Source organism: Mercenaria mercenaria, chromosome 18 (genome assembly GCF_021730395.1).
Source record: "Mercenaria mercenaria strain notata chromosome 18, MADL_Memer_1, whole genome shotgun sequence".
NCBI classification, from domain to species: Eukaryota; Metazoa; Mollusca; class Bivalvia; order Venerida; family Veneridae; genus Mercenaria; species Mercenaria mercenaria.
Window position 1 is genome coordinate 63,610 of NC_069378.1, and position 24,147 is coordinate 87,756.

At 37.0% G+C, this 24,147-nt stretch overlaps 2 long non-coding RNA genes across 13 annotated transcripts in view; one reads left to right on the top strand and one right to left on the bottom strand.

Annotated features, from left to right (window-relative positions):
- Nucleotides 1-2,056: 2,056 nt before the first annotated feature.
- Nucleotides 2,057-10,227, bottom strand: LOC123540521 (uncharacterized). Of its 2 annotated transcripts, none has more exons than XR_008368486.1 (7): nt 9,798-10,227; nt 6,771-6,814; nt 6,121-6,235; nt 5,292-5,370; nt 3,587-3,791; nt 2,739-2,815; nt 2,057-2,151 (listed from the first exon to the last, which is right to left on the bottom strand). It is a non-coding gene; the product is annotated as an uncharacterized LOC123540521 (long non-coding RNA). The 2 variants fall into 2 exon arrangements; XR_008368485.1 differs by having other exon boundaries at nt 2,074-2,177.
- A 7,469-nt stretch (nt 10,228-17,696) lies between these two features.
- The window catches only part of LOC123538809 (uncharacterized), a 66,462-nt gene continuing 60,011 nt past the window's right edge, over nt 17,697-24,147 (top strand). For 8 of the 11 annotated variants that reach the window (XR_008368473.1, XR_008368478.1, XR_008368483.1 and 5 more), the window contains exon 1: nt 23,299-23,455. This is a non-coding gene — a long non-coding RNA (uncharacterized LOC123538809). Of the gene's footprint in view, nt 17,768-19,430; nt 19,576-23,298; nt 23,456-24,147 lie in introns of those variants that run through there. The other 3 variants (XR_008368474.1, XR_008368477.1, XR_008368475.1) reach the window with 3 other exon arrangements.

The following is a 24,147-nucleotide window of genomic DNA, read 5'->3' on the forward strand; positions in this document are numbered from 1 at the left end:
AAGAAATAAAAAAATATCACATCGCGGCATTTGTAATACCCCATTTTGTTTTCCGCATACAGGTTTCAAACAAAGAACTTATAAATATGCACTTCATGCATGAAAACCTGCAAAATTAGAAAAAATCCAGAAATATGTAAACTGGAAGTAGGATTTTTCACAAGTTTCAAGTGCATGTATACTTTTTACCCAAACTGAAGCAATTTCAGCAAATGTAATGATTAATCTAAATATTTACCAGATTTCTATGCCTACCAGCCATTTACTGTCAAAATTTCAGCCATATAGATTGAAAAATAACAAAAATATTGACAATTTACTTTCTGACATTTTCCACTATACCAGGCCTAAGACCACAGTTATTTTTACTATATGTTCTATATAGGCACTGGACACTATAGCAATTTTGCATGCATTCCAACCCCTATAAAAATACCTGAACTCAACAGAACTATTCAAGAGAAAAAATTCCAGCCACAGTAAACATGGGGTTGACCAGCTCTTTTTTCCACCATTTTGAACCAAATCACATGCGTATGAAGAATACTCTCTAGATGGCCGCTAACAGGCAAAACAGACCCTATCAAAAAGTCATGTTATGCATATTCTGACACTTTCATTCTGCCAAATTGTACATGTACCTACTATTTCATATCTCCTCTATTAAATCATGCCATTTATTGCAGGTCTTTCACTCAAAAATTCACCAATATTCACCATCAAACAGAGGAACTATTTTCCGTGTAACCACTTCCGTATTGTGGTCAACCAAGGGCAAATAACTGTGGCATACATGTGATACGTCCCGGATTGTCCGGGATTGTCCCGGAAATTACATACTCGTCCCGGTGTCCCGGACAGTCTTAAAATGTCCCGGAAAAATAAAAATACAGGAACAAATAAAAATAATCCCCAAAAACTTGTTTTTGTCTATAAGTTGTTAAATTTTACACAATAAACAGTCCCGGTGTCACATTGTTTATTCATAATCAGTTTCATGCCCTCGAGCCACATGTTGATTAAGCCCGCTTTGATCACGCGACGATCTTTTGGTGACACTGATTAAGTTACAGTCGGTTATTATGATGACCCTGATTAAGAACTGACAAGATTATGCAATCAGTAACTGTTTTATATTTAAATTACGAACAATAGTCGTAAATCTCTTTGTTTTTAGCACGTTGGCGGTAAAGCTACATGTAGCCTTTATGGAAGAGATTGTTGAAAACGGTCAATTAAACGATAATTATTTTAAAAGGTTGTAATTATTTAAGATCTACATCGATTGTCACACATATTCCGAATGAAAATGCTGAATGCCTTTGCCGACCGACCCATGAAAATTGACCCGACTCCAAATATTTTATATTGTCGATTTTATCTTCAAGATTTATTTATTCCTTTAAGGATTCAATTTAATTATTAGATAAATGTTTAAGCTTTAGAATGATACCAAATTAGCTACAATCTAAATCACGATGACCAGGTTGATTCTTCGTATATAGTAAGTCTCCTAATTCTGTTCACCTTGGGAACGCAATAAATTCACGTGCCGAACTATAGATGTATTACCTGTATACATGTATTTACCTCCCTTAGAAAGCTAGACGACATTTGCCGCAAATTAATACAAGCGAGTGAACAATGTTTATCTCGGGAAACTACATGTATATTATGATATTTTTGCATGAAACAGACGAATACCAATGTCACGGTGTATGTCCCGGACAAAAGGTAAAAATCCCGGAAATTTTAACTCAGAATCCCGGAAACGTTCTGAAAAATTATGGCGTGTATGAACTGTGGTCTTGTGCCTATTTACAGCATGTCAGCAGCCAGCAATACTCACCAAAATAACTTCCAATACAGCCGCAAGTCATTATGTAAATCATACTTTAGTTTTGATCTTGTCCGATTTTGCTCTTCTGTAATTAATGGACAATTTCAAATAATATACAGATTTTTTTTGTTTCTGAACTACATAGAATTCCTAGGCAGGAACAACTTTTTAAGAATGTTAGGTTAAAATACATTGTCATTATATATATTCAAGTAGTTCAAGTAGATCATTACCTGCCTGTTGCGGAGTCTTTTCTGGCAGAGTCTTTTCTTTTGGTGCAGGTGCCGGAGTAGTCGCAGTTGGTTGGAAAACTGGAAAAATGTTAATACGTGTATTCCTACAATTATTAATTGGTACAAATGTGGTAACTCCTTTGAAAACTTTACTCAAAGCAGATCTAATTATAATACAATAATATAACAACTGAGAGAGCTTCATTATGTAAAGTATTGTAAAAAAATTCCATTTGTTCAGAACACATTTTACATACTGAGATTCACTCCATGATTCTGCTTGACGCATTTTAAAGTAACTGCATTATTATCCAGTGAATGAAATGTTGCTATTGTTGATGATGTCCATATATAGTCAGGGAGAACGTTCCTTAGATTATGTCGCACTTCTTCCCTCTGGTGAACAGAATGGCCGGGAAGCTGATTAAAATGTTCAATGCAACAAATGTGTGTACTTTTTTATTACAACCTTCTTTAAACATGGAAAGAAAATATCATGTAAATGTAAGAACTGATTTTTTTTTCCCATGCAAAATGACCACCAGAATATAGCAAACAGAAACATGCATCACTAGCGCTATTCATGGATTTGCCAATTCTGTTCTGTTTTTATTTCTCATGAACTTTGAAAAAAATATTTCACTTCTTAAATAAACTTATAGTACCTTGAGATCAAATTCTATCTTTTCTGCCACTGCAGACAACTCATTATCATCTGTGTAGGACAAGAGATCAGTTGCAGCTGAAATTAACATCACTGTGCATTTATTTCTATTCAAATATGACTAGCAATGCTTAAAACATCACAACAGTATTATCTTAACGTCACACCGGCATGAAATTTATGTGCATCTACAAACAGCGCAGTCAAATTTAACAGATAAAACATTTTACTTAAAAACATGTATAAAACGAAAAGTCACATAGCACAACTGTCTTTAATTAATTTACACACACAATGAGTTGGTTATTCTCTGTACAGAATAATTTCACATCAATGTGACATCATTTGCACTCTAATGGAACTATTCCGCAAGACATATTACCATTTCTGGTCCAGTCGTGTATAAACAAAGGAGCTTGAAGACCTACTATTTGGCAACATACATGCGTGAAGAAAAAGTTCTATCACATATCATCTAAATTTTGCAATAAAAATATTAGAATCGAAATAATTCATAGCAAAACTGTGTTTGAACACTATGTATATACACTGGTGGTTATATGTCATATAAAATTATTACGTTGGATGTATAACCACCCATCATGTATAAAGTGAGTTAAAACAGGGTTTTGTTATAACTTATAAACCATTTAATTAATTGAACTTAGAAAGCTGTACATGTACAATGAAACTTTAGTTAAGCACTCTGATTCAGAAATAAGTGAACTTAAATACAGGTAGTAACATTGTAATATAAAACATTATAATATGCCTTGTGTACATTTTGCAGCTTTGTTTCTTGAAAAAAATTCTAATAAAAAAGAAATTATTTATGTCTCAAAAAAATACCTTCAACCAGTTGAGATGGGTACCTTACGACCCTCTAACTTCTTGATGTTGATAGCCTCTAGCCTCTCTCGGAATAAACTCAAATATTTCTTGAGTGCCATTTTATTTACCCATCTTGCATCAGCGCTGGATCATTCTGTGAGGAAACCACTATAAAAACTGCATAGCCCAGATAATTTGATAGGATTCATTGACCGTTTCATTTCTGAAATTTTAAGAAATTAACACTTCTATAAGAAATCTGCATAAGCATTCACTTTACAGAGTGTCCTGATCAGTATTTTATGGGTTTTTTGGGGGTTCAACGTCTTGCTGACACAATCATAGGTCATATGGTGACTTTCCAGCTTTGATGGTGGAGGAAGACCCTAGGTACCCTCTGTGCAGTATTTCATCACAAGCGGGCATCTGTGTAGAACCACCAACCTTCCGCAAGCCAGCTGAATGGCTTCCTCACATGAAGAATTCAATGGTGAACTGTCCAGTCAAGTGGATTTTATTCAGATTGTGTTGTGTCCTTGATGTGCGGGTTCCAAAAAAGTAAAACAAATAGTAAGTATGCGCCATAATAAACCACGTGATTTTTGGAAATTGTTCTCCAAGAGCAAATAAAAGCAAAGCAATATATCTTTAGGTGAATTCTATGATTATTTTCCAAAATGCAAACTGACCTGGCTGGTACTCTTGTGCAAGAGTCTAAAGACTATCTCTACTGGTTTATCAGATCTGGAAGAATGTAGTTTTGAGGAACCTGATTTACCTATATCTATAGAAGAAATTAGAGCTATGGACACCCTTCCAAATGAGAATTTCGTGGAATCCTTTGACATTTTTGCAAGTCATCTTGCAGATATATTTAATGCTATCCTAAATACTGGGTGTTTCCCACAACAATGGACTGAGGGTGTATTTGTTCCATCATTTAAGAAAAATGACCCAAACGATGTAAACAATTACAGGGACCTTACACAAGTAAGTTGTTTTGCAAAAGTTTTCACAGGTGTACTAAGTAACAGATTATGTTCTTGGATAGAGAAAAACCATGGACTAAGTGATAGCCAATTTGGCTTTAGGACTGGAAGGTCCACCATAGATGCAATATTTGTTCTAAATGCTGTCAAACAGAAAGTCTTACACGAAAAAGGTTGACTATATTGCGTATTTGTAGATCTTAAGAAAGCCTTTGACAGCATAAACAGGGTTTTCCCTAGGAAATTTATTTTGAGGGACATCATGTCCGCCCCCCACCCCAAATTTATTTTTCTGGAAAAAAGAGACTATTTTGGGGAACATGTTTGGATTTGCTTGAATACTTTGATACTCTTAGTCTTTTGGGCTTTTAATAGTTTAAATTGTTTATTAATTAAAAAAATTGTTTTTTGGGGAAAACTCATGCCCCCATTTGCTAAGAAAAGGGGGCCATGGACCTCGAAAAGTGGTAAATTTACCACCTTTTTTGGGGCTAGGGAAAAGCCTGATATAACTTAATGGTTTATGGCCGAAGTTATTCAAATCTGGTGTAAAGGGGAAAATGTTAATTGTTATAAGAAGCATGTACAATTATGTGAAGTGCTGTACAAGGTTGTAATACATTTTCAAAATTTTTTGGGCTCAACAAGGGGAGGTAATGCCCCCTTTATTATATGAACTGTTTGTAGAAGACCTAGAGTTATTTCTTCAGAGACTTGACAACAGATGATACTACCTTTATCCTAATGCCATTTGCTGATGACATAGTAGTATTTGGTAACACTCCACAAGACCTTCAAAGTAACCTTGACTTGCTGAAAATACATTTTGATAAATGGAGATTAGAAGTTAAACTAAGGAAATGGTGTTCAGAAAAATGTGGTAATTTGACAGGTGATGAAAAATGGTATTATAGTGGCAATAATCTTGAAGTGGTAAATGATTTTAACTATTTGGGTACTGTTTTCAATTACACTGGAAACTTTGCACTGAACTGAGAAAATTTAGCTGGAAAGGGACTGAAAGCCCTAAATGTACTTCTTATTAAGTTCTTAATAATGTAAAGAAATATAACACCCAAAATCATATGTCAGTTGTTCGACACATTTGCTGGGTCCACATTTAGTTATGCAAGCAAGGTGTGGGGTTTCTCAAAGTCACCTAAAATGTTGTAAAAGCCTATTAAGAGTGAAGTCCTCAAGTAGTAACATGGGAGTGTATGGTGAACTTGCCAGATTTCCTTTATATGTAAACAGATATGCAAGAATAATCAAGTACTATAGTGTAAAGTTATAAAGTCAGAAAATATTATTGTGACTACATTATATACTGCATTAATGGGGCAAGCACAACAAGATAATGCAAACAACTGGGCTAACAGTGTAAAACGTTACTGACAATTATGGTTTCTCACATGTATGGCTCAATCCTAGCTCTGTTGACTTAAAATGCTTTCTTTTGATATTGAAACAGAGGGTCTTGGATGGAATTGATAATTATAGTAGTCTGTCTTCACAAGCATTTTAAGAAATATTTTATATTGGAATCATATTTAGAACACTTACCTTGTAAATTCCGCATTCCTCTGTCCAGGTTGAGACTTGCATCCCACAATCTAAGAATTGAAACTGGTCGTTATGGACAAAATAGGATTGAAAGACACCAGCGTTATTGTACAATCTGCAATTCGATAGATTTAGAGGATGAATATCATTTCCCTGCATATCAACAGTTAAGAATACAATATATAAATGTAAACTTTTACAGAAATCCTAGTGTCATGAAGTTTACTGAACTTATGGAAAGTACAGACAGAACTACTATTAAGAAATTAAGTCAGTTTGTCTATCATGCTTTTCTTCTTAGAAATACATTACAAAATGTTCAACACTAAGGCCATGTCAATACCTTTAGTTATATACTAAATATAATTCTTTAGAGAAACAAAGTGTTTATTATTATTTGTATCATGTCATACAGTACAGCAGTATGTGTACACATGATGCTGATTCAGAACTTATTGTTACCTACTGTTATAATGTTTGAACTGTCATGTACATACATGTTTACCTATTGTATATAGTAATCTTGCATGATCATCCAAATGCATATTAAATGTCGTATATTACTGTAAATAATTTTGTAAACAATGAACGGCAATATTAATAATTACAAATTATTATAGTACTTTAGATCTACTGATAACAATACTTACTGTAACCTTATCTTTTTCAAGTACTTCGCCTTTCAACTGTATATCTGTAATACATAGCAAGATATATTGTTTTTAAAAATTTAAATGTGCACTACCACAATTTTTCTTGATCATTGATGATATCATAATGTGGACATATCAATTATGTTAATAATAATAATATTAACAATAATGTTTATATTCATGTAATAGATCTACTGATCATTGGGTGTATGGTTCGTCCTAGAATCAAATCTGGTGCACACAGTACAGCAATTAGTTACATAACTGTCAACACCTATAAGAAAATAATGCAGGCCATGTGATATTTTATTTCTCACTTAATATTATTAACTCTTTCATAGCGAACCCAGCTAAAATCTTAACAAATCGTAGCATATATTGTTGCAACATATAAATTACATTAGTATTATCAAGTTTATTATTTATCCTGTCACTTGCAGTATTTTTGACCCGATATCAGGGTGCCGTATATCTTTCTTGATATACCATCAGTTGACACGTGAATAGTGATATACGGTCAGTTGATCATGTGATCTTATGATCGATATTGTTGTCATAAGAAATTTTGCATTGAAACAATCACCACTAAGAAAACAATTGGTCAAATAATGAGTTTTTATACAAAAACGAAGAAGTTATTGCGATTTGTAATTGTAACCACATTACTGTGTCGGTGATTACGTCATTATATAAGTGACGTCATTACGAATATGACGTCATTAAAATGGTTGTCGCACACTTATTTTTGTAAAATAAATTGCTAAATATTGGAAAATGAAGTACTGACAAGATAAATACAGTCGAACTTCGATGGCTCGAACTCGAGGGTCCAGTGGAAATTAGTTCGAGTTTTCCGTTGTTCGAGCCATCCAAATGGCGGCCATTTTGAATTCGGGAATTCGAGGGCATGATGTGTTACAAACCTTACATCATAATATATTGTCATACTCTACCTAAATGTGTGTATTATATGATGATGAATAAAAAACGAACGCTGCAATTTGCTTTATTATTCATTTTCAAACATGACATAGATACGAAAATAAAACACAGATAAAACACTAATATAATTATAAGAATTTTGGTGAAGAAAGCATCAAATAGAAAGACATGAATAGCAAACATTTATGAATCATAGTTCAGTACAAATATTATCAAATATATTGCTTTCCAGTAGCCGACTTAGCTATCCACCCGTTTCCGGGTCCTTTACTAAGTTGTTCAGCCATGCTAAAGCAGTATGAAAGTTGACATCGGATCTCCCGATTTTATGCAGAAAAAAATAAAGACAGACATTGCTCAATTATTTTAGATAATTTTATTCGTATAAATCAAAGCCCATTAAAGCATTGCAATGAACGAAAGTCACTTTGTTTAATTTGTTTGTCGTATACCGACGCTAATTACATAAGCGTGTGAAAATTACGCACGTGCCGGTTAAAGGGGAAGCTTGGCGAATGTCAAGCAGAGGTGTGAGAAACTTTGTAAACACAAGCCATTCCGGCGACAAATTGTCTGTTCGACAGAATAGGTGTAATTATCACTGTAATTAAGCCAAGGGGACCACCAAATGTGTTCGAGAGTTCGAATTTTCGAAGTTCAAGCGATCCGAGGTAGAACTATATAGAATAAAGAAGGAATGAATTCGGGACCGGGCGAAGAGTTCGAGCGATCCCGGGTGTTCGAAAGATCTGAGTTCGAGCCATTGAAGTTCAACAGTAGAATAATAGGTCAGTGCCTAAGATTGAGAAAGTTTATCTGGCTCGGCTCCGGACGTTATCAGGTTCGCCTTCGGTTCACCAGATAACCTCCTCCACCTCGCCATATAAACTTTCTCATCTATGGCACTAACCTATTATTCTCTATTTATCACGTTATGAGCGGAACTATCCCCACACAACCTATTTTCGACCACAACCTATTTTCGACCACCTAGGACTTTGTATGATAAAAATCTTTACAAGCCAAATTTATCAGTTGTGACTGTTTCACTGTTTACAGCAGAGACAGAACATGTTAGGAACCTATTCTCCTTCAGTTTTGGTACTTGGAAAATTATATAAATTCCATTTATGTAGCAGTACTATGTTTTCATGAGGTTTTTCTTATTACTAAAAAAACTGCATCTTTCCTTGTATACTACCTATTCTTGCTTAAGCCAATATCAGTATTTATATATCTTTTGCAATAAATGTTTATTGCTGAACACATGCTTACTGCCAGAATTGTGAAGCATACTATTATTAAATTATTTTGACAATGCAATCATGACGCCTGTCCTTGCAACAGTTTTCTTCATTTTCTAAGCAATTTGAAATATTCGAAGTGTCAAAAGCTTAGCAATTATATAATACATTATCATCTGTGACAGCTATCAATGCAGCAGATGTGACACCCTGGTTCTCTGGAGTTACTGAGCACATGATATAGTTCTTTAGATATTAATGCACTAAATTTTGGCTGCCATTTACTTTACCCTACCCCCTGTAATTTAGGTGCCAATTTAGGCAAGTGTACCTACAGTATATTGATCTGCCAAGTTGGTTTTGGTTTTTGTTGCCAGACTTGAATTTTGGGTGTTCTATGTTTGCCATGTTGTAATGAAACTACAGTAAAAGTTTAGTGCTGTTTCATTTTGCTGGAAGGAAAATACCACCTGTGGTCGAATTTAGGTTGTAAATTTTCAGCATGACTTCCTACTGGTGGCTTTCAAAACCATCATGTCAGGGATTTGATCGGTAAGAAACTTGAAACTTAAATGGTATGCTTTTATAGCACTAATGCTGATAGAAAGTGTTAGACAATAAACCAAAAATTTGGACTTGCATTTGTACAAAACTGCACAGAAAACTTGTTAAGCGGTCGAAAACTGGTTGTGCCGGGATACTGTATTGTAGGCGAGTGTTTAAAGAAACCAGATGCTGATCCACCCTCATGTATATTGATAGTAATCTTTGATTGACCTTTATTTATAGTTTATTTATAGTTGTATATTTGACTTCCTATTGTTATACAGTAACTTACTGAGTAGACCAGAAACTGTAAAGTTTAGAGTCTTATAAAATATTTTTCTTCTTCTCTATGTCCAAAAGATTAAGTAGGAGGATACTCCAATTCCAGAGTTTTCCTGGTTATATAACGTGCCAGGAGTAAAGGACCCATGTGCGGGATTCTTATCCCAATGTTCATTAGTAATTTTATTTGAAGAAGCGCGGGCTCGAACTCATGATCCCTGGTTTCGTAGTGAAAACCAACGTGCAAATGGTGTGAAAATAACCAAGGGGAGTAACTTATATTATTACACATCACATATATCATGCTCCAGTGATTTGAGATCACAATATAAATGCCGGATGATTACAGTTAAAAACCACCAAGCAAAATTTCTACTGTCAAATCAATCGTGTCAGACAAAAATGTGAAAATTCGCGCGAAATCAGCTGATTTATATATCGGCTTAAGATACGATTAAAAGGCCTCTATTGAGAAGAGTATTAAAGGGAAAGAAATCGTGTTTACCACATTACTCGTTCTTAAATTTTTCTCTCACTATGTCTACACTAATCCAAACAAAGGATAACCAAATTTAATCAAAGAAACCTATAAGTCCTGTTATATTCGTTAATTAAAATATTTTATTATCAGAAAATGCTTTAAATTGAAACAATGGAACATTTTATATTCGATGTCCGGTGTTCTCCCCAATAGAAATCTACGAGATCCAGTTCTTCTCGACTTGATCCACGAACTTGAAACTGTTGGTGTTACATGGTGGAACCAGTTGTCCCAGGATAGAAGATTCTTGTTCAACCTACATAGTGAGAGATAAAGATATTTGGCTGTAATTAAGAAATTAAAATAACAAAAAAAAAAAGAAAAAAAAAAGCACAAGACAGTATCGACCAAGAAAACTAAGGTAATGAGCAAGGAGCAGTGTAAATAAAACAAAACGCTCCACAGACTATGTACAAACTTCAAGTGACGTGCGGTTTGTCTACAAGGGCCGAGAAGACTCAGGGATACAGAATGCAGGTGGTATATTTCTGCCACGAGATAGCTCGTACATAATTTGTAAACTTTCCAGGAAATGAGTGCATTTTTTTCTGAAAACATTGCAGCGGTAAATGATATTTTCTAGATATTTTATTTATTTCCCGAAAAATGTTTTAGTGCAAAATTTCGCCACGAGATGCTCGGTAACTATCACGATAATATCTTTACTTTCCAGCAAATTTGTGCATTATCGGAATAAATTATTTTTTTCTCGATATGCCTTTTTTATTTCCAGGAAACTTAAGCACAACAGGTAACCGGATATAATATGTTCGGCCCGGCGCAGGATCGATACATTGATTTTAAAACTTTGGAGGAGTTAGTATACTCCTCATTTCGGTCTATAAAAAAACAAATAACCTGTATAATCATATCGCTAGCCTTACTCGCGTAATAAATGAAGTTTCCAAAACCGAGTTAAATCCTGAAATAAAATGCCATTTTAACTTTAAAGAGAAAACGGCGATGTTAAATGTTAAACTTTACGCCAATTTCGACAGTTATAAAGTTTTTTACCATATTTCTTTGAAAATATAATTTACCTTAACTCAACTTTTAATGTCGTGTCCTACATGTATCTCATTTAGGCAGAAGCGATGTTGTATTTGAAAACTAATTGACGACGACTTCTGAAAAGAGTAGATAGCATATATTTTCCATAAGAAACGTTTTGTTTGCTGCTAATGAATACCAGGTCTTGCACAAGTGAAACTGACCATGGTCTTCGAATGTGTCAATAACGCCAGGAGTTGTTTTTATATATTTCGTCAAAATCTCTACTTTCATTAATATTTTCTCCTTCGCAGTTGATTTGCGGTTAATCACTCTCTGTCGTATCACCTTAACCTTTAATTGTGCGAATTTCTTTTGGTCTGTGTTTTGGATTTTGTTCAAAATCTGTGGCAATCGTTATAAATCTTTGTTGTCTTGGGCATGTTCTTGTGATATTACAACAATTGCATTCCTTCTTTTTAGATTGACATGTATTTTGCCGTCCCACGGAAACCTGTATGCCATGAGATACTGGTATCACATTATCGGATACTCCAGTTGTCCAGTACAGTATTCTAGTTTCCTCATATTTTAGAGAGTCACTTTGTGTCTGTCGCACAAATGACATATGCCAATGCAGTAAACTTTCCAGAGTGTTAACTGAGAAATTAAGAAAGATATTAACAACACCAAGTGCGGTATAGAACATTTTAAATGCATGTTCGACAACACTACATGGAGTAGTGTTAACATTTTAACAACATTTGTCACTGTCACATTCTTACTATCGCTAAAAGAACAATAAATTAAATCATTCAGCTTTTACTCTTTACTAATTAATAACCGACGGTGTGAGGAAATAACATCAAATTAAGGGAAATAGATCTATTAAGAATCAAAATGTGGTGAAATTGCTTATCTCCCCTAGACTACAGTTCAATCAGACGGCCAATTTTTCTTTTATTAAAAAAAAAATCTGTGAAAAAATCATATGAAAGCCTAGAACGTAACAACGCAAAATACTAGCAGACTCGGCTTGATAGAGGTAATGAGTGAAACATACTAGCAGACTCGGCCTGATGGAGGTAATAAACGCAACATACTAGCAGACTTGGCTTGATAGAGGTAATGAACGCTGCATACTAGCAGACTCGGCCTGATAGAGGAAATGAACGCAGCATACTAGCAGACTCGGCTTGATGGAGGTAATAAACGCAGCATACTAGCAGACTCGGCTTGATGGAGGTAATGAACGCAGCATACTAGCAGACTCGGCCTGATAGAGGTAATGAACGCAACATACTAGCAGACTCGGCTTGATAGAGGTAATGAACGCAGCATACTAGCAGACTCGGCCTGATAGAGGAAATGAACGCAGCATACTAGCAGACTCGGCCTGATAGAGGTAATGAACGCAGCATACTAGCAGACTCGGCCTGATAGAGGTAATGAACGCAACATACTAGCAGACTCGGCTTGATAGAGGTAATGAACGCAGCATACTAGCAGACTCGGCCTGATAGAGGTAATGAACGCAACATACTAGCAGACTCGGCTTGATAGAGGTAATGAATGAAACATACTAGCAGACTCGGCTTGATAGAGGTGGTAATGAACGCAACATACTAGCAGACTCGGCTTGATAGAGGTGATGAACGTTCGGCTTGATAGAGGTAATGAACACAGCATACTAGCAGACTCGGCTTGATAGAGGTAATGAACGCAACATACTAGCAAACTCGGCCTGAAAGAGGAAATGAACGCAGCAAACTAGCAGACTCGGCTTGATGGAGGTAATGAACGCAGCATACTAGCAGACTTGGCTTCATAGAGGTAATGAACGCAGCATACTAGCAGACTCGGCCTGATAGAGGAAATGAACGCAGCATACTAGCAGACTCGGCTTGATGGAGGTAATGAACGCAACATACTAGCAGACTCGGCTTGATGGAGGTAATGAACGCAACATACTAGCAGACTCGGCTTGATGGAGGTAATGAACGCAACATACTAGCAGACTCGGCTTGATGGAGGTAATGAACGCAACATACTAGCAGACTCGGCTTGATGGAGGTAATGAACGCAACATACTAGCAGACTCGGCTTGATGGAGGTAATGAACGCAACATACTAGCAGACTCGGCTTGATAGAAGTAATGAACGCAGCATACTAGCAGACCCGGCCTGATAGATGTAATGAACGCAACATACTAGCAGACCCGGCCTGATGGAGGTAATGAACGCAACATACCACCAGACTCGGCTTGATGGAGGTAATGAACGCAACATACCAGCAGACTCGGCCTGATAGAGGTAATGAACGCAACATACCAGCAGACTTGGCTTGATAGAGGTAATGAACGCAACATACGAGCAGACTCGGCCTGATAGAGGAAATGAACGCAGCATACTAGCAGACTCGGCTTGATGGAGGTAATGAACGCAGCATACTAGCAGACTCGGCTTGATGGAGGTAATGAACGCAGCATACTAGCAGACTCGGCCTGATAGAGGTAATGAACGCAACATACTAGCAGTCTCGGCTTAATAGAGGTAATGAACGCAGCATACTAGCAGACTCGGCTTGATAGAGGTAATGAACGCAACATACTAGCAGACTCGGCTTGTTAGAGGTAATGAATGCAACATACTAGCAGACTCGGCTTGATAGAGGTGGTAATGAACGCAACATACTAGCAGACTCGGCTTGATAGAGGTGATGAACGTTCGGCTTGATAGAGGTAATGAACACAGCATACTAGCAGACTCGGCTTGATAGAGGTAATGAACGCAACATACTAGCAGACTCGGCCTGAAAGAGGAAATGAACACAGCATACTAGCAGACTCGGCTTGATGGAGGTAATGAACGCAGCATACTAGCAGACTTGGCTTCATAGAGGTAATGAACGCAATATATTAGCAGACTCGGCCTGATAGAGGAAATGAACGCAGCGTACCAGCAGACTCGGCTTTATGGAGGTAATAAACGCAGCATACTAGCAGACTCGGCTTGATGGAGGTAATGAACGCAGCATACTAGCAGACTCGGCCTGATAGAGGTAATAAACGCAACATACTAGCAGACTCGGCTTGATAGAGGTAATGAACGCAACATACTAGCAGACTCGGCTTGATAGAGGTGGTAATGAACGCAACATACTAGCAGACTCGGCTTGATAGAGGTGATGAACGCTCGGCTTGATAGAGGTAATGAACGCAGCATACTAGCAGACTCGGCTTGATAGAGGTAATGAACGCAACATACTAGCAGACTCGGCTTGATAAAGGTAATGAACGCAGCATACTAGCAGACTCGGCTTGATAGAGGTAATGAACGCAGCATACTAGCAGACTCGGCCTGAAAGAGGAAATGAACGCAGCATACTAGCAGACTCGGCTTGATGGAGGTAATGAACGCAGCATACTAGCAGACTTGGCTTGATAGAGGTAATGAACGCAGCATACTAGCAGACTCGGCCTGATAGAGGAAATGAACGCAGCATACTAGCAGACTCGGCTTGATGGAGGTAATGAACGCAGCATACTAGCAGACTCGGCTTGATAGAGGTAATGAACGCAACATACTAGCAGACTCGGCTTGATGGAGGTAATGAACGCAACATACTAGCAGACTCGGCTTGATGGAGGTAATGAACGCAACATACTAGCAGACTCGGCTTGATAGAGGTAATGAACGCAACATACTAGCAGACTCGATAGATGAACGCAACATACTAGCAGACTCGGCCTGATAGAGGTAATGAACGCAACATACTAGCAGACTCATACTAGCAGACTCGGCCTGATAGAGGTAATGAACGCAACATACTAGCAGACTCATACTAGCAGACTCGGCTTGATAGAGGTAATGAACGCAACATACTAGCAGACTCGGCTTGATGGAGGTAATGAACGCAACATACCAGCAGACTCGGCTTGATGGAGGTAATGAACGCAACATACTAGCAGACTCGGCCTGATAGAGGTAATGAACGCAACATACTAGCAGACTCATACTAGCAGATTCGGCCTGATAGAAGTAATGAACGCAACATACTAGCAGACTCATACTAGCAGACTCGGCTTGATGGAGGTAATGAACGCAACATACCAGCAGACTCGGCTTGATAGAGGTAATGAACGCAACATACTAGCAGACTCGGCTTGATGGAGGTAATGAACGCAACATACCAGCAGACTCGGCTTGATACAGGTAATGAACGCAACATACCAGCAGACTCGGCTTGATGGAGGTAATGAACGCAACATACTAGCAGACTCGGATTGATAGAGGTGATGAACGTTCGGCTTGATAGAGGTAATGAACACAGCATACTAGCAGACTCGGCTTGATAGAGGTAATGAACGCAACATACTAGCAGACTCGGCTTGATGGAGGTAATGAACGCAACATACCAGCAGACTCGGCTTGATGGAGGTAATGAACGCAACATACTAGCAGACTCGGCCTGATAGAGGTAATGAACGCAACATACCAGCAGACTCGGCATGATAGAGGTAATGAACGCACACACTAGCAGACTCGGCCTGATAGAGGTAATGAACGCAACATACAAGCAGACTCGGCTTGATAGAGGTAATGAACGCAACATACAAGCAGACTCGGCTTGATAGAGGTAATGAACGCAACATACTAGCAGACTCGGCTTGATAAGGGTAATGAACGCAACATATTAGCAGACTCGGCTGAACGCAACATACTAGCAGACTCGGCTTGATGGAGATAATGATCGGAACATATTAGCAGACTCGGCTGAACGCAACATACTAGCAGATTCGGCTTGATGGAGATGATGAAGGCAGCATACTAGCAGACTCGGCTTGATTACTCGGCTTGATGGAGGTAATGAACGCAACATACTAGCAGATTCGGCTTGATGGAGATAATGATCGGAACATATTAGCAGACTCGGCTGAACGCAACATACTAGCAGATTCGGCTTGATGGAAATGATGAAGGCAGCATACTAGCAGACTCGGCTTGATTACTCGGCTTGATGGAGGTAATGAACGCAACATACTAGCAGATTCGGCTTGATGGAGATGATGAAGGCAGCATACTAGCAGACTCGGCTTGATTACTCGGCTTGATGGAGGTAATGAACGCAGCATACTAGCAGACTCGGCCTGATGGAGATGATGAAGGCAGCATACTAGCAGACTCGGCCTGATGGAGATGATGAAGGCAGCATACTAGCAGACTCGGCTTGATTACTCGGCTTGATGGAGGTGATGAACGCAGCATACTAGCAGACTCGGCTTGATTACTCGGCTTGATGGAGGTGATGAACGCAGCATACTAGCAGACTCGGCCTGATGGAGGTGATGAACGCAGCATACTAGCAGACTCGGCCTGATGGAGGTGATGAACGCAGCATACTAGCAGACTCGGCCTGATGGAGGTGATGAACGCAGCATACTAGCAGACTCGGCCTGATGAAGGAGGTGATGAACGCAGCATACTAGCAGACTCGGCCTGATGGAGGTGACGAACGCAACATACTAGCAGACTCGGCCTGATGGAGGTGACGAACGCAACATACTAGCAGACTCGGTCTGATAGAGGTAGTGAACGCAACATACTAGCAGATTCGGCCTGTTAGAGGTAATGAACGCAACATACTAGCAGACTCGGCCTGTTAGAGGTAACGAACGCAACATACTAGCAGACTCGGCCTGTTAGAGGTAATGAACGCAACATACTAGCATACTGACATCACCAATCTTAAAACTGACTTTCAGTGACCATAAATGTGACCTACTGACCTACTTTCTTAATATTTTAGCATCAGTTTGATGCTTGAAACATGTAGCTCGTATCATTCAGATGAGCAATCCTGGGTCATCATGACCCAATTATTTCACATTTTCATCAAATTCATAGTGATAGTTATAATGTAGTAATTTCGGCAGTGAGTATTTTACATGGAAGTAGTCACTTCTCCTATAGAATAATAATCGGGGTCGTTATTCTATGAGATTCGAAGGGAGTCATCTTTAGAGAGTCAGTATTTTACTTGGAGGGGTCAGTTTTTCTATAGGATAATGACCGGGGGGTCGTTATTCTATAGTGTTTTCAAAGGGAGTCAGTTTTTTATAAGGGGAGTCAATATTTTACAGGAAAGGAGTCACATTTTCTGTAGAAAAATGACCGGGGGGGGGGGGTCGTTATTCTATGGGGGTCGAAATACTTCATTACAGCGGCCCACTGAACCCTTATTATATGCAGCAGCGGTGGTGGTTTGTTCTGGTGAAATGGGAGATGATTAAATCAGAAATAAAATGCAGCAAACTTGTTTATTCCCCCTTTCCCAGCTGCTTGTTCAATATGCATTGAAGTGTATCTCTTTTGCATGAGTGTCGCGGGTATCACGGGAAATCTCTGTTTCTTGTTACATGTGCTCTCAAAATGAATGAAAAGTATAGGTAAGAATTTTATTCTTATTATGTTGATCTGAGATATTTCATATATATAATAATATACGACGCTTTTATATTTAGATTATATATGCTGAGCTCGAAAAAACATCTTCTTCCATTGTTTAAAAACAATAAGTATTATAGTCTGTGCAGTGTGTTACATTGTTATTCCAGTGAAACATCCTCACTGACCGTCTCTAATGCCCGTCCCCCTACTTTAGTAGCAGCAATCTTGCTGAATCCCCGCCAAACACACAGAGCTGCGTCTATACCACGAGATCTTGCTGAGGTTTTATCGCCCTTTCAGCAGGCCAAAGACTTAGATTTGGAGGGCATTCGTTCAATCTAAACTCTGTCTCTCGTTCGAAAGTTTGAGAGACTCAAATTAGCTTAAGGAATCAATATCACTGATAGACGTACAAATTTATTCCAAAGATATAAAATGATCGGGGGAAGTCTCCAGCTCGTTCAAGTGGTGTAGTTTTGTATCTATAAAAAGATCACAAAAGACCACCTTGGACATCCTGGTCCGAGCGGCATATAAGATGGCCTTGCAGTATTAAAAATGTCATTATTTTTACCATGTCTTGTGTGTTTGTTTTTTTACAAATATCATATTCTAATGTTCATAATATGACCAAAACTGGAATCTGAAAGAAAGATTAGTTTCAGGCCAAATCTTTAAGAGTCAAAATAAAATGCTTATAAGCTTATGTGTTTAACCGCGATGAGGTTTTTTTTTTTCTTTTCGTCTTAACCAGGTCGGAGACTTCCCTTGGATTGAGAGACATTCTCTCGATCTAAACATTGTCTCTCGTTCGAAAGACAAAATGTCTTTCGATCGAAAGACTCAAATTAGCTTAAGCAATGAAAATCATTGAAAGAGTAATTAAGACTCTCTTTTTAGAATGCGCAAATTTATTTCAAATATAGAAAATTATCTTTCTTTTATCAAATTTTCAAAATCAAAATTATTTTGGGAATTTTGTTTAAGCATTATTATGCTTAAGCAAACTTCTATGACAATGAGTTTCTTGTAAAGTTTACTTGAAATAACAAGTTGTTTCAATGAATAAATAATGCGACTGTAATGAAATGATTGTTTTAATAATGATTTCATGTTTTTTCAACACTAATGCTAAATACAGTCTTTCGATCGAAAGACATTTTGTGTTTCAAACGAGAGACAGTGTTTAGATCTAGAGACTGTCTCTCAATCCAGGGGAAGTCTCCGACCTGTTAACAGGCGGATTGACATTCATGGCTTTGCTTTAAAGCACACCATTTGTCCTGTAGAACTTCATATTTCTATTTTTGGGCACGGAAATACCCGATGTTACTAACCGTTATTTTCCGCTGACGCACGAGCGATTGGAAGATACCATTTATGAAAGAAAGTGTAGAGGGCAGATTTGAAATATGAAAAAACTGAAATGAAACGTAAACATCGGCAAGAAGTCAAAATAAGAAGGAAAAATTGCAACATTATTTATGATTCGATCAATACAGTGATATGCAATTATTGAAAAATGACCTGCAAACTGCAAACAATTGTAAATAAACCCTTATTAACTACTGTCCATTATCCAATGAAATCGTCCGCTTGATTTGACCTACTATATATATGGAAATTCAAATTTTGACCTTCAGAAATTTAGCGCTTGCCAAGTATTACACATTGACTAACAAAGTTATCAAGATGGCTTTTCTTAGCAGTTGCTGGATTTCTGTTCACAGTTTTTGTTCTTCCCTGTTCCAGAGGTTGAGGTCTTTTGCCCTGCGGCTTGGCCAGTCGCAGGGCGGGGGTGGGACTTGTAAGTACATTTTCGATTTTCACTTTACAGTATTTCATTTTCAGTCAGTCTTGGTGGCTTTCTTTATCTTCTTATGAATTCAATTATAGAGTTAAAGATACATGTATGTTTACTGACTGTTTGGAAATATTTGAATGTTCATGCATGTGCAGTTCCCAGCTGCACATAATACTGGCAGAGAGGAGTGCTGCAGTATAAATAGATTGATAGATTGTGCTGGCGGACTCGAACTCGCACTGGGTATTCGGCTACCAACTCCATAGTCCAAATAATTGTACTCGAGAGTTGAATATCGTTATATTTTGACTTGTCGATATCCGCTAGACAACGTAAAATATCAAAATGTAAAATCGGTCTACCCGAGGTCTCATTATTTAGACTACCAACTCCTGTGAGTGATACTGTACTCCTGTGATTTATATACATGTACGTGTACTGGATAATCACAACTAAACCATATATTTATTACGTATTTTACTGAAGATTTGAAAAGTATTAGCATTGAATGTGTAAGATCATACCTCAACAATCACACTGGCCTTAGCTTTCACAAAAGCGGTGGTTCCAATGCCACGACGGTGGAGGATTCGTCGCAGAAACGGTGGAGAAATATGGCCAACTGACTATATTTACGCTCTCATCAGTACTTTTTCTAACGAGTGTTTCACGTTTCACTGAAAACAACTAGTGAGACAGGGGCCCACTGCCCACTTGTGTATTCTTCCAGCCACAAACACCTGGGTGTTCAGTGCAATTCTTTGTCATTTAAATGTAAACACTTCTGTATAGTTTGACGAGGGACTGTCGTTCCTGTATAATTCCCATTAAAAATGGTAAAATCTTGTACGAAATGACCCCCGAGCACGTTCGCAGCAAAATGTAAGTCCGACACTGTCGAGCAAAATCTTTTTCAAAAATTTTTTTAGACAGGCTTACTGTGGCCGTGTAGCTGCTTTTTTATTTCTGACTTTGGCAGCCATCGCAGTGAAAATGACCGTCAATTAAAACAAACTGTACATGTCAGATTAGTTCGACTGTCAAATTTCTATTTATATCTATCTATCTTTGTGGGAAAAATATGATTTGTCGTGAAAATGAAGATATTTTAAGGCGATGATATTTTAAGAAAAAGAAATGCAAGCATTCTGTGTGTTAGCCATTGCTTTTGTTCCACAAAAATTGGAAGCAAAGTAAAATTATAGCGTTTTTTGGAAGGCATTCTCATTGTTTCTGTCAATCGAGCAGAATTACCATCCTTGTTATTGAAATGAACATAACATTGACACAGACCCCTTTTCTAAAATTTAGCGATAATATGCAATGACCAACCAATATAAAAATAAAACATAAGAGAGATTGTCGTGATAGTTCATTTTTTTTTCATGTAGTTCATGTAGAGTAGAAGCCCGGAACATCATTAGATGTTAAGCGTTGTCGCTTCTTAGGCCCATTTGTATTTGTTTTCCCAATTTGGTACTAAATTATTTTAATTATGGTTATTATGAGTTATCTTTATATTTATTCTATACCATTTAATTGTCATAATATTGGTATGTACATTCTGACATATATTATATTACTACTATTTACAGTTAAAATTCCTTATAATGGTGTGTTCTTAAAAAGATAAAAAATCACAGTTATTTAGCACAGTCTATACAATATATACTTGTGTATGTACTATCAATTGCGTGTTTTGGCACAGTATCCATTGCTTGAATTAGACTGGCGTTACATTTATATAGTAAAAACAAGTTATTTTGGTGTTTGTTTTTGTTCTTGTTTTTTTTTTTTTTTAAAAAGAACATAATTTATCTTCACTGTCATATAGTCTAGATTTTACAAGTTAAGACCATAGCACCTATGCTTGGGTTCAGACTGGCCTGACATTTAAAAATATCAATCAATAAAATTTCTAAAAAGGAACATTGTTCCCTAGCACAGTCTTATCACCCTTTATGTCAATATACAGAACTTTTACTGAAAGGGGCTGTAGCACTTAGCTATGAATTTTGACCACCCAGACCAGTGCTTATTTAGCCTTGATTTGAAACTGTTGAGAGTTGGAGCTTCAATTGTACTGGAGGGGAGTGCATTCCATGTGTCAATTACTCTGTGACTGAAAGTATTTTTTCTTGTGTTAGAATTGGCTCTAGGCTTGAATAATTTCTGTGTGTTCCCCCTTGTATTAGTATTAGTTCTAACAGTTAGCAAGTTTGTGGAAGTTTTATCTAGTTCATTTCTAAGTTTGTACACTTCAATGACATCTGCTCTAGTTCTCCTATACTCTAGAGTTGGCATCCCTAGTTGGATTAACCTATCGCTGTACTCTAATCCTTGTAATTCATGAAGCATCCTTGTGGCTCTCCTCTGCACATTTTCTATGGCACGCATCAACATCTGTTTATCTGGTGGTGGGCAAAACAAATGTTTTTACATTGTGTATGGGATGGGAATTTTACTTCTTAATAACTGTTTCTCTCATTTATGGATTCTAAAAATTCAAAAAGTTTTGAAATACGTACAATTTTCATATTTTTGTATTAAATCTTCATGCATGAAATGACTTTGAAGTAGCTTGGCACAATTGTTCACCATCATGAGACGGAGTGTCATGCGCAAGAACCAGGTCCCTAGGAGTAAGGTCAAGGTCACACTTAGAGGTCAAGGATACAAGAAATGAAAACTTTGTCCGGAGCATTTCTTCTTCATGCATTGAGGGATTTTGATACAACTTGGCACAAATGTTCACAAGCATGAGACGGAGTGTCGTGCACAAGAACCAGGTCCCTAGGTCTAAGGTCTAGGTCACACTTAGAGGCCAAAGGTCAGATACAAGAATGACTTTGTCCGGAGCATTTCTTCTTCATGCATGGAGGGATTTTGATGTAACTTGGCACAATTGTACACCATCATGAGATGGAGTGTCATACACTGGTCCTTTCTTTTGAATTACTTCCCTTTGTTGTTACTATAAATAGCTTATATTGTAACTTTTTCATTACAAGTCGTAGGGAAAAATCGAGACCACTTTTCTGTATTACAACATGCATGTTACAACCAATTCTGAGGTGTATTTTGAGCTATCTCTACCTAGTAAGAATTTTTGTATGGACTTGTAATTTTTTTTTTTTTTTTTTTTTCTCTTTAAAGATCAACTTCCCTTAGTTGTTACTATAAATATCTTACATTATAACTTTTTTATAATTGACCGTAGGGAATAACCAAGACCACTTTTCTGTGGTACAACATTGATGTTACTTTCAAATTTTGGGTGTATTTTAAGGTATCTCTACCTGGTAAGGATTTTTTTGTGGACTTAGAGAAATAAAAGAATTACAATAAAAAAAAACATTGTAAACAACTAGAAAATTAAAATTCCATTTGCAAATACAGGTGCTAGTGTAAAGAAATTTGCTGTGATGGGCGTATATTGTGACATTCTGGCACTCTTGTTGTTATGATCAAATGTCCAGTAATTATCGGCAATTAACGTGTCACCTCGTGTCAATTTTGTTGTTCACAGTTTGATCTCGGTTAAAAATAATACTCGATAACTAATTAGTAGCATAATATTTGTGATTTTCTTATACTTCTGTCATCAAAATACTATTAAATTAATACGAAATTAAATGTGTTTGAAAAAACTATAAACCCCTCTATCTTTTACGGTACGTAACGGCAATCTTAGAATTAGCGTATACAATAAGCGCGGAGAGTAGCTTCCCTTACCAAAATGGAGAAAATTGTAAACAAACTTGTTTTGAAGTTGGAAAATTGTCTGTAACAATTTTTGTTGTAAAAAAAAAACACGCCGGAGTTTTAGATTGCTAAGAAGACCATTCGTATTGCGAAGGCAAATGCACGTCATTGTATCCTGGTAAATAATAATAGAAAACCGAAAATGAAATGGGTCTAAAGGCTAAACTGGTCAGAATTCTGAAAAATACATATACCGGCTGCACCTCCGATCAGCGGTCACCTGGCTTAAGCGGCCAAATTGTATGCTTCCCCTGGCTGGCTGCTTAAGACAGGTTAGACTGTAACTATGTTTTACATGAATTTACATTAGTTATTGAATTTACAAGAAAAACACAAAATAGCCCCTTCTTTAGCTGCTCTTTTGAATGCTTAACAATAATATTCATAGGGAAATCAAACTATCGGTACCCCATGTACAGTATAAGTACTGTAAAGTTGATTATGAATTACAGTATGTACCCGGTATATGTGAACTTGTTTTATAAAATACCCTTAATGAACCTCAAAATGTAAAGAATGTTTAAATAATATTTTGATATAATTAAATACTAAACTTAGTTTTGTTTACCCGAGTGATATAATATTCACACTTAAAAAAGTCATCCTGTAAATTAAATTTAAAAAAAAAAAAACCCTTTTAGGGCCTCATCTATGTCATTTGTCAGTGTCCTTTATATTAAATGTGTATAAAGTGTAACTAAATAAATATTATGTCAATAATAGTTACTTCTCTAGGTTATACATTAACCTTTTGGACATTGCTTACATTATATATATGATTAAAATAAATAAAATATAGGGCGTCATTTT